Genomic DNA, 8,980 nt, shown 5'->3' on the forward strand with positions numbered 1-8,980 from the left:
ATGGTACTAGGGTAGTTTTACATTAAACCACTTTTTGAAACCACTGAGTCTGACACACGAATCTCGAAGTTTCAGTACCTTCCCGAGATTAGGGCCTGTGAATTAGGGGTGTGAGTAGTGAAGCCTTAGAATCTTAGGTCACCATCCTAGCCCGTAGATACTTCAGGTCGAGACAATTGTCTTAGGGGACTGCTTGAGGTTAATTATCCTCGTTTAATTTATACATACTTTCCTTATATATGTTGGTTTTGTATGTTCGATCTTTCTGCTCCCCCTTTCTATTAATTATTACCATGTTTATAAAACTTTGAAGTTTTTATATACTTGCATAGTTGGGAGTGTTTTAGATTGAGACATATGTCTGATGGCTTGACCAGTTAACTTCTAGTTGTTGACCTGGTTATATTCAGGAGTTTTGACTGCCTATTTGCACATACATGTTAGGATTCAAGCCTCAGACTTGGTTTAGCTCCAAGATTTTTGTACCCAGTGATAAATGAGTTTTAGGCTCGTTTATGGTCTAGTTTTTAGGTGTTTTTCATTAGTTTAGGATTATTTTATTTTCGGAATTATGTTCGTTTGTTCATGTTTCAGGTTTTCCATGTTAAATTGGTAAAAAGAGTGAAAAGGAGGGAAAGTGGAACAAAATCGGGTTTTTCAGGATTGATATGTGCAATTTTGAGTGCTGTTAATAGCGCTATAGCACTATCAAGGGAGCGCCGTAGCGCTATGAAGGACTTCGACGCAAGATGGAATCTAACTTTAGCACCACAATGCTATAAATGCAGCGCCACAACGCTATCATGAACAAGTTAAGCAGCGCTACAGCGCTACAACAAGAGCGCTACAGTGCTAGTAAGCAAATTCTTCAGGTGTTTTGGCTCTGACTTTAGCGCTACAGCGCTACAATAATAGCGCTACAACGCTACAAATACAGCGCTATAGTGCTGGTGATGCGTTTTTCAGATTTTAGACGACTTTTTGAAGGGCAATCTGGTCTTTTCACTTGGGAACCTTGGAGGGCTATTTAAGGAACATTATTCTGCGATTATAGGAGAACTGGAAGTTTTATAAACCCTAGATAAAAAGAGGCTGCTGTAATTATTTTCTCTATTTTTCATTTGAATTCTTAGGTTAATTTTATGAACAATTATTTGCAGTTTATTTTCATCATGGTATTTATGAACTAATTTTTTTTATCTAGGAATTAATGTAGTCACTGGGATTTCTATTTAATTTTATTATGATTTTCTATTGATACTTCTTTTCTATTCTAATCTATATGATGTATGTTTAATGCTAGTAAATACTTGATCACTATTTGCTTGATTTAATGGTTTTGATTCAAAATTCAAAAGATGAGAATTGAATATGCTATCATTGTATAGACATAGGGTGCATATTGGACGAAAGTACCTGTATGACTTGTGTAGTAATTAGGTTTCCATGTTTAATGCATTTTATATGTTCAAGTTTATCACAGAAATGTATAATACCTGCATATAGATTGAGATCTTATATCTTGAAAAAGAATAGGAATCGATTATATTAACCTGCTATTAGAATAGAAAGAAGAGATTTAGAATTGATTATTAAAATTAATAGAATGAACAGTTGATGAAATTAATTTCTAGGTTGTTTTTATTATTGATTTTTAAGTAGTGATTCATTGTTTTGTTTCCAGTTCTTTAATTTTGGTTCGTAGTTTATAATATTTCTTTTATTTTTAATTGTTCACTTAAATTTTAATTAACCAAATAGAATTTGAAAATCAATCAGTGGTACTTGGGAGATAGTCTCTGTGGGACGATATTCGTTCTTCCGGAATTTACTACTTGACATGACTACGTATACTTGCGTACAGTGAATTTAGATCAAGTTTTTGGCGTCGTTGCCGGGGACTAAATTTCCAATATCAAAATTAATTGTTTTTTTGTTCTAATTTGGTTATTTTATTTTATTTGTGTTAACATTTATTTGGATCAAGGTTCTATTGTGTTTCAGGACTTGTTGGTATATGCGAAGCAATAGATACAAGGAGATTATACCAATAGATCTGGAAATTGAAAGAACGTGAAGACAGAACCAGAAAATAAAAAGGAGATTGGAATTTACCATGGCTGACAATTTGAGAAATGATGCTAATAATGGTCAAGGGGCTACAGAAATTCCACGGGAGCAAGGACCAAGGACATTGAGAGATTATGTACTTCCTACTGTTACAGGAGTGCATTCATGCATTAGACCTCCAACAATTGCTGCCAAAAATTTTGAGATTAAGCTTGCAATCCTTCAGATGGTTCAGTCAACTGTTCAGTTTGGAGGTATACCAATGGAGGACCCCAATTTACACATAGCTAATTTTCTGGAGTTATGTGCAACGTTCAAGATGAATGGAGTGAGTGATGATGCTATAAGACTGAGGTTATTCCCATTTTCACCGAGGGATAGGGCGAAGAGTTGGTTGATATCTTTACAGGCGAATTTTATCACTACATGGGAGGAGTTAGCTCAGAAGTTCCTTGCCAAGTTCTTTCCTCCAGCAAAGGCTGCAAAACTAAGGGGAGAGATTAATAATTTTTATCAGTTGGATGGAGAGTCACTGTATGATTCTTGGGAGCGCTTTAAGGAGTTGTTAAGGAAGTGTCCACACCATGGAATAGAAAAGTGGATGCTGGTGCATAATTTTTATAATGGGTTGAATTGAACCACGAGGACAATTATAGATGCCACAGCGGGAGGTGCCTTTATGAGTTAGAGTGCTAATGAGGCATATGAGCTATTAGAGGAGATGTCGATGAATAATTACCAATGGCCAACTGAAAGGGGACAACCAAAGAAGGTGACTGGAATGATGGAATTGGATGCTATATCCATGCTTACAGCTCAAGTAGCAGCCTTGACAAAGCAATTACAAAAGACTACACTCCCATCTCAAGCTATGCAAATTCAAAACCTTTGTGAAGTGTGTGGTACTACCCATCCACCCAACCAATGCCTTGCTATAGATATGAATAACATGCCCATGGAAGAAGTACAAGCTATAGGGAATTATCTGAGACAACCCAATAATCCAAATTCCATGACCTATACCCCAGCTTGGAAGAATCATCCCAATTTTTCCTGGTCTAATAATCAAAATACTTTACAACCTTATCCTCCACCTCAGCCACAATATCAACCTGCCCAAAATAGGCCACCATTTCCACAGCAATATGCACACCAAAATCCTCCACCTGGATATTATCAACCACAAAATAGACCATCCCACCAAATGCCAATGAAACCAGCTGAACCCCAACCTGATGTACTTAACCAATTTATGACTGAAACTAGGGCGTCCATAAGAAGCTTGGAGACTCAAATAGGGCAATTGGCTACTTTAATGCCTAATAAAGCTCAAGGAAATTTGCCTAGCACTACATAAGTTAATCCTAAAGAGCAGTGTCATGCAATATCCTTGAGGAGTGGGACAAAGTATGAGGGGCCTACAGTAGAAAACAAGGGCAAGAAGATTGAGGATCGATATGTCACTAGTCCAGCACAAGAGGAGGTTACTGCAGATTTTCTAAAGAAAGAGAAGTCTAATGAAGAAAAGGTTACTGAAGACCTTAGGAAGGAAGAGGAGGTGCCACCAGCGAGTATTGACTACCATGTTAGAATTCCATATCCACAAAGGCTTCGCAAGAATAATTTGGATAACCAGTTTGCAAAGTTCTTAGAGGTGTTCAAGAAGCTACATATTAATATATCGTTCGCAGAAGCATTAGAGTAGATGCCTAGCTATGTGAAGTTCATGAAGGAAATTTTGTCAAGGAAAAAGAAGCTAGAGGATTATGAGACGGTTGCATTAACTGAAGAGTGCAGCGCAATACTACAGAAGAAACTACCTCCAAAGCTTAAAGATCCTGGTAGTTTCAATATCCCATGTTCTATAGGGAGTTTAGTAGAAACAAAGGCATTATGTGATTTAGGGGCTAGTGTGAATTTGATGCCTCTATCAATCTTTCAGAAGCTAAATTTGGGAGAAGCTCGGCAAACTATAGTGTCTTTGCAGATGGTAGATAGGACAGTTAATCATCCTCATGGAGTTATTGAGGATGTATTGGTAAAAGTGAGTAAATTTATCTTTCCTGCGGACTTTATTATTTTAGATATGGAGGAAGATGAAAATATTCCAATAATACTTGGAAGGCCATTCTTAGCGACTGGTAGGGCGTTAATTGATGTACAAAAAGGTGAATTAAAGCTGCGAGTGCAAAAAGAGGAAGTTATATTTAAAGTTTTTGCAGCAATAGAAATTCCAACGTGTTGTAGAGTTGAAGTGGTGAACCAAGGAGAGAACAAGTTGGAAGGCTCTAAGACAAGCTCCATAGTGAAAACCAGAATGAGGAAGGGGCGGAACCGATTAAAAAAGTACTTTAGTGAAAGAATTCGAATGTTATATGAGCGGGGGAAAGTACCACCAATTTCTAATCACAAGAAACGAGGGCCAACTCATGACACTATGGCTCTCAAGGACGTGAGGGGAGGACTTGATCCAAGATTGAATATGAATGAAAACAAGAGTCCGGCTAAAAGATGTTAAAGACAGCGCTCTTAGGAGGCATTCCTATGTTTATTTTTAATTTTTAATTTTATGATATTTGTTTTCGTTTTCGTTTTTTTTATTGGAAAAATGTTTTTAGAGATTTTGTTTTAGTTGTTTTTAGTTTTATTCTGGAACAATTGTGTTGTAACTCGTAACCCATGAAAAACGTGAAAAAATTGAAGTTTAGGTGGTTATAGCACCACATCAATGGCAGTCTCAACCTTTCGAGGGACCTTCGTCTCAGCCGCCACCACCGCCATACTAACGTGGCTGGTCAGGTAAGTCTCTGTTCTCATTCTTTATGTACTCAACATTGGGGACAATGTTCGATTTTAAGTTTGGGGGAGAGATTTATTTCTGGTGTCTTTGATGCTTTTTTTTTTTTTGGTTTGTTTGTTTTTATTTTTATTTTAATTAGTTGTTTGTTTTGAGTCATGTTTTAGAGTATAAATTAAGTTGATAATAATTGCCATTTAAATATGATTGACTGTTTTGTAGTATAATCCAAAGGAAAAATTTATGTGCTTCTAAAAATAATCTGTGTGCTTGGTTAGATTACTTTGTTTTTCACTGTGATTTGTTGACATTAGAGATCTATTGCTCATACATTGCAAATGTTGTACTTGAGTTATTTTATGCATGTCAAATTTGGATTATGGATTGAAAAGTTTGAAAAAAAAAATTCTAGAACCTACTTGCTTACTATTTGAGATAAAATTTGAAACAATGCACATTTAGGAAAATGATATAGGCAAATTTTTTTGGACTGGTTGTGCCTTTCAAGCAAACCATATTAAATTTTATCTTTAGTTAACCCTTTTGAGCCTTATAACCATTTTCTTGATTAATACATTCTTTTGAGCCTAACTGTAAAATGAAATACCATTTACTCTTTTTGACCCATACCATGAGCATGAGAATTATTATATGAGGGGAGTGAATGTGTAAATGGATGTTTGTATTATGTGTTATTCAGAAAATTACTTTTGATTGAGAAAGAAGAAAAATAAAATAAAATAAAGAAAGAAAATGAAAAGAAAGTGAAAAATGATTATGCTCCCAAACAATTATTTATTGAAAAATCAAAGTTTGGGGGAGTTTATTAAAAAAAATATATATATTCTCAATCATTGCACAGAAAAAGGGGTAACAAGGGATGAGTAGTGTGAAATTTTTGGGAAAGCTTGTTTAGTGGAATGCTTGTGGTATGATTAAGCTTAAAATTGTCTCTTTATCTACCTATACCTAAGCCTTCTATTACAACCCTTATAAAGTCCTATTGATTCTTATTTGTGTATTTGTTTATATTAATGGAGAATAGTAAGTAATGCAGGCATATGGACAATTTGAGTTTGTGGTTAGTTGGTGAGAGTTTGATGTGCATAAAGTGGTTCAATTATTTTATTTGCGAGTTTTGAGTAAATGAGCTTTGGTGTTGATAGATTACAGTGAAATGGTGAAGTGATTGAGACTGAAAATCTAGATTAATGTTTAAATAACATGATTGTTTTTCCTACGAATTATATATGCATAATAGTCTTGAGTGTTTGAATTGGTTAGTTATGTCAATTTGGTTTGCTAGGTTTGAGTCTAGTTAGATTATTTACTCGAGGGCGAGTAAAGGTTTAGTTTGGAGGAGTTTGATAAACGAGTTTTAGGCTCGTTTATGGTCTAGTTTTTAGGGTGTTTTTCATTAGTTTAGGATTATTTTATTTCGGAATTATGTTCGTTTGTTCATGTTTCAGGTTTTCCATGTTAAATTGGTAAAAAGAGTGAAAAGGAGGGAAAGTGGAACAAAATCGGGTTTTTCGGGATTGATATGTGCAATTTTGGGTGCTGTTAATAGCGCTATCAAGGGAGCGTCGTAGCACTATGAAGGACTTCGACGCAAGATGGAATCTGACTTTAGCGCCACAACGCTATAAATGTAGCGCCACAGCGCTATCACGAACAAGTTAAGCAACGCTACAGCGCTACAACAAGAGCGCGATAGCGCCAGTAAGCAAATTCTTCAGGTGTTTTGGCTCTGACTTTAGCGCTACAGCGCTAGTGCACCAAATTTTGAGGCATTTTGGCATTGTTAATAGCGCTACAAATACAGCGCTATAGCGCTGGTGATGCGTTTTTTCAGATTTTAGACGACTTTTTGAAGGGCAATCTGGTCTTTTCACTTGGGAACCTTGGAGGGCTATTTAAGGAACATTATTATGCGATTATAGGAGAACTGGAAGTTTTATAAACCCTAGGTAAAAAGAGGACGCTGTAATTATTTTCTCTGTTTTTCATCTGAATTCTTAGGTTAATTTTATGAACAATTATTTGCAGTTTATTTTCATCATGGTATTTATGAACTATTTTTTTTTTCTAGGAATTAATGTAGTCACTGGGATTTCTATTTAATTTTATTATGATTTTCTATTGATACTTCTTTTCTATTCTAATCTATATGATGTATGTTTAATGCTAGTAAATACTTGATCACTATTTGCTTGATTTAATGGTTTTGATTCAAAATTCAAAAGATGAGAATTGAATATGCTATCATTGTAAAGACATAGGGTGCATATTGGACGAAAGTACCTGTATGACTTGTGTAGTAATTAGGTTTCCATGTTTAATGCCTTTTGTATGTTCAAGTTTATCACAGAAATGTAGAATACCTGCATATAGATTGAGATCTTATATCTTGAAAAAGAATAGGAATTGATTATATTAACCTGCTATTAGAATAAAAAGAAGAGATTTAGAATTGATTATTAAAATTAATAGAATGAACAGTTGATGAAATTAATTTCTAGGTTGTTTTTATTATTGATTTTTAAGTAGTGATTCATTGTTTTGTTTCCAGTTCTTTAATTTTGGTTCGTAGTTTATAGTATTTCTTTTATTTTTAATTGTCCACTTAAATTTTAATTAACCAAATAGAATTTGAAAATCAATTAGTGGTACTTGAGAGATAGTCTCTGTGGGACGATATCCGTTCTTCCAGAATTTACTACTTGACACGACTACGTATACTTGCGTACAGTGAATTCAGATCACCCAGTTAAATTATAGGATTTTTGTTTTTTCTTTGAATTTTCTTAACTTAGTTCGTATTCAGAATTTCTTTGAAAACTCAAGTTTTAAAATGCCTTAGACTTTCCAAATTTTCAAATTCTAAGTTACAAAAATTTATCTTAAGCTTGCAGAATATTTCAAAGGCTATCGAGGGTTATTGTTCCCCTAGCAATCAAAATTTATAAATATTCTAGATCGCTTTTACATAATCAACTCGTTCTAAATAACAAGAATAAATTGAAATTTTTTGGCACCGTGTTTAAATTACACAACAACCTTATACTATTCAAATTCAAACAACATAAAGCATGGATTTTATACTTAAGCCTTACAAAAGATGAAATAAATAGAGTCTAACAAAAATTATCACTGGTAATACTTGTTGAGATGCAAGGCGTTCCAAGTTCGTGGAACCATCTCTCCATTTAGCCAAGCTAGTTTGAAGGTTCCTTCCCGTAAGATCTTCACGATCTGATAGGGTCCTTCCCAGTTCAGTCCGAGTACACCGTCTTTTGGGTATTTTTTAGCTAGGAATACGATTCGAAGCAATAAATCTCTTAGCTCGAGTCTCCATTCCTTGACCTTCGATTTGAAATAGCGCGTCACCCTTTGTTGGTAATGAGCGAGCTACAACTGAGATTCTTTCCGTCGTTCTTCAACTAGATCTAGGGATGCATTAAGTAGGTCATGATTCTGTTCCTGGTCAAAGGTTCTCTGCCTGTGTGACATCACCATAGCCTCGACTGGGAGATAGCTTCTCTTCCAAAAGTTAGAGAGAAGGGAGTATGCCAAGTGGAGGTGCGATGTGAAGTCCTGTAGGCCCATAGTACTTGTGGCAGCTTTCAGGCCATAGCCCCTTAGCGTCTTCTAATCATTTCTTTAGACTTGCCTTAAGCATTTTATTTACTACCTCGACCTATCGATTGGCCTGTAGGTATGCCATTGAAGAGAAGCTCTTAATTATGTCGTATTTCTCTCAGAAGTAGTCGATTGCGACGACCGCATAGTGAACTCCTCCTTTGCCAATAGGCAACGAGCCAATTAGGTAAATCCCCCATATAGCAAATGGTCAGGGCAAGGAAATCATGGTTAACTCCATGGGTGCAGCTTGGGCAATGGTGGCAAAGTGTTGACACTTGTAACACTTGCGGACATATACGATCGAGTCCCTTTTTAGTGTGGGCCAAAAGTAACCCTATCTTAGAACCTACAAGGCCAAGGTTCCCCCTCAGCATGGTCTCCACAAAATCCTTTGTGGATCTCTTTGAGGATAGGCTGCGCTTCCTCGGGCAGAACACATCTTAAAAGAGGCATGCAATGACCTTGCCT

General features: G+C 35.7%; 1 non-coding gene across 1 annotated transcript; it reads right to left on the bottom strand.

Annotated features, from left to right (window-relative positions):
• Positions 1–2,554: 2,554 nt before the first annotated feature.
• LOC133833605 (small nucleolar RNA R71) lies at positions 2,555–2,661 on the bottom strand. The gene has a single exon (XR_009892977.1). It is a non-coding gene; the product is annotated as a small nucleolar RNA R71 (small nucleolar RNA).
• Between the last annotated feature and the right edge of the window lie 6,319 nt (positions 2,662–8,980).

This window comes from Humulus lupulus, chromosome 4 (genome assembly GCF_963169125.1).
Source record: "Humulus lupulus chromosome 4, drHumLupu1.1, whole genome shotgun sequence".
Taxonomy (NCBI): Eukaryota; Viridiplantae; Streptophyta; class Magnoliopsida; order Rosales; family Cannabaceae; genus Humulus; species Humulus lupulus.